Source organism: Egretta garzetta, unplaced genomic scaffold (assembly GCF_000687185.1).
Source record: "Egretta garzetta isolate BGI_Z169 unplaced genomic scaffold, ASM68718v1 scaffold271, whole genome shotgun sequence".
Taxonomy (NCBI): Eukaryota; Metazoa; Chordata; class Aves; order Pelecaniformes; family Ardeidae; genus Egretta; species Egretta garzetta.
The window spans coordinates 17,295-20,541 of record NW_009258669.1 but is presented as its reverse complement, the minus strand read 5'-3'; positions in this window follow the sequence as shown (position 1 = coordinate 20,541).

Here is a 3,247-nt window from a genome sequence, read left to right as displayed (position 1 = left end):
GGGCTCGGCCGCCTGCCTGGCGTGGGCAGGGCCTGCTGGAGGTTCCTGTGTCCCGAGGCGCCTGCGGGGCCCTCTCCAGCCTCACCGGAGACGCGTTTTCTGGTGACAGAGCACGGATTCCCAGGGGCCACAACCCAACTCTGGAGTGCTGTACCTACGAGACCGCTAGTGTTGTTGACACTACAGAGAGGATTTCTGGGTTTTGGCACACCGAAAAACAAGAAACTCACTTTGTTATGAAAAGCGTGAAGCTGGCAGCGTATACTGAATAATTGTCAGGAATTTCTGCAATCGCGTGGCCTGGTGTAGCGTCTAACTTGTTTCTGCCAGTCTTTTTTTGGCACACGGTTTTATGCCCATGCTGAGTTGAGTGGGACTTTGTCAAGACCCAGTAGATGCAATGCGTAAGTGAGCCCGCTCACGCATTGCATCTTAACAAAGTTTCTTGTTCCATGGTGTGCCAAAAAATGGAAGTGCCCCTCACAGAGGCTGCTTAGTGTATTTACCCCCAAACTAACTACAGGCTCTTCATCTAACCTGCTTATTGGTTTCTATCTTTACATGAAAGCGCACCTTGTGGAAACTAGAATTTCTGTTCAGCGAAAAATTTCAGGGAGATGCACAGCAAAAGTGTACAATTTAACAACAATCGAGTGGATTATGTAGGTAAAAAAATCTTAATTCCTTTTCCCTTGAAGCAAATTTGATTCAAAACTGGATGCATTGCTGTTTTTAACTAAACACCATTGTAAAACAGAAAAAGATGGTAACAACGTTAAGCAATGCTACACGCGTATCCCTTTCCACTCAAACTTTTGCTTTCCTCATGAGCTACCTGCATCTTAGCGGTGACATTTTGCCCAAGATCACAGTTAACTTCTTCCAGTGCTTTAAGGATAAAGAACATTGTAGTGAACATCTGTAGGTGTGAAATAAAAAGGTGATAAATTATCCCCATTTCTCCCTTCCTCAAATTTTCTCTCGGCTGAACCTGATAAGACCAGAATTGCTTGCTTACTTACATTAATCACATTTTTTTTCCTTTTATACAAACGTGTATCTTTGGAGGAAAATGATGAGTTAACAGCTCTGAAGAAGGAAACACTCTGCCTCCAGAGGTATTCACATGGTTAGTCATTCCACATTCCCATCATTCCTCCAGGGCATATATGGCTTACTTTCTGTCTTCCTCCAGTATCTCTTCCATACTTGGAAAGATTTAAAAAGCCACAGTCCTGCAAAAAAAAAAAAAAAACCAAACTGAAAAAATCTCTTGGACTCTAAACATAATTTGTAAACACTCAGGAGTAGCATTATTGGCACCCATTGGGGATAATCAAACAGCAGCCACATCTCATAGAACCAGCTACATAAAATCATTTACCACGGAGCTCTCCTTCCAGGGGACGTTTGGAATGTTATTAATGGTCCCTGTTGAGATTGTTGTGTTATTCCCCTCTTGGATGACTAAAAGGCAATATCCAGGTGGTGAATTAAAGACAGGAAAAATGGGTAGTGGCTACCTGATACAAGCTGCTGGAGAGCTGCAAAGCTACATGTTGGTGGAATTGGCTTGGTCAAAAAAAGCCCAGAAGTTAAGAACTAAGGTTCCAGATATGATGGAGATGTGTAGATGGTAGGAAATTATCACTGTTGGAAGCTGCTGATTGTGTTTATGTAAGGAGCTCAAATTATTGGTTATGTCAGTTCACTTAAGCAATAAAACTCACTGAAAGATAGGAGAGTCCTTGCAGTCCTTTCTGTTGACCCTAGTCATTAATCCCTGGTATGACCAAAGAACACACACAGATTGAAAGTATCAGACTCCTAGAATGGAAAGGAGACCACACCAGTGGATTTCTGGTGATCAGAGAAAGGTTAAACTTGGAAATGAGAAGTGAGAGTATCAGGAAGGTTTCCAGATACTGGTGATATAAAACATAGGACTGCATCTGTCTCAACAGTTCTGCTGCTGCAAGACCCAATATTGTAGGAAAAAAAACCCCAAACCACCCACTCCTACTCTTAGTAAGTAGGAAAGGTGAGAAATTTGCATATCTTTTGCCACATATTTTGGAAAGCTGAATATTTCTGACTGGAGGATGTTCTGCATTTTTACATTCAGGATGCTCTTGCTTGCTTTCCCCTTGTAGTCCAAGTGGCGACAATGCATGAATTTTGTAAGAAAACTCACTGTCCCAGAGGAAATTAAACTGCAACACTTTGCTAGGTCATACCAGTTGGTTTTTAAAGTCTAGATTTCCCTTGATAAGACTAGAGATGTATAACATTTATTTGCACCCATCCTACACAAATGCAAAAATATATCAGAAATCTCGCAAGAGATTCAAGAGAAGAGAGGGCCATCGGCACTATGGTAAGCAAACGGGTTAAGACACTTATTGAGGTGGAAAAAAAGGAACAATTTTTTTTCTTTAAAAATACCTTAATGGGCAAAAGGAGGAAGATTTAGTTTAGCAGAGTTAGCAGGTCAAATGAGCCAGGGTAAGGTTTGCTGTCTCCAAGGACCTGAATATAAGTATCATAGCCTTGTGTTTTGATACTCTTCCAAAACCACCATGTTCAGGGATCTAGCCCATTTTCTCAGCACTCCTGAATCCATACCTCAGTTAGACAATATGGAGGAGCTGGAGAAATAAAAACAGTTTTCCTGTACTTCTGTGTTCTGACTTGTGAGAGGATCTTACTCCAAAATCATCCTCTGACAGACATGCAGACATACTTGTGACATTCTGGGCTTGGGTTTTAATGGAACTGAAAATCAGTAATTGCATTTATTATGATTTTGTGGTACATGTCTTTTTTTTGTGGTGTTAAGCTGAATTGGGTCTTAAGGCTTCACCTACACATAGTATTAGCACCACATACTGTCCTTTGCATAATTGCAATTACAGTAGTATAGTAAGTCTTTTTGCTGGTATTGTCTGTTCCCTGGGGAGAATTGCATCTTTCTGCTGCTGTTCCCTGAAGAGAGACTGCAGTAACAGTGACTACCTGAACACAACCACCACACTCTCAACTGTATAGTACTATGTGAGAGATAGCCTGAGACATTCCCTCAGTTCCAAACCAGAAATGCCCTTGAGGAGCAGTATACCATGATACATCAGTGCTGAAGTGGCACACAGAATGGATGCTGTCTTTTATAATGCACTGTAAATGATGGTGGGATGAGGACACTGTATAAATACCACTTTTTGCTTTGTCTGCTCAAGTATTGCAGACA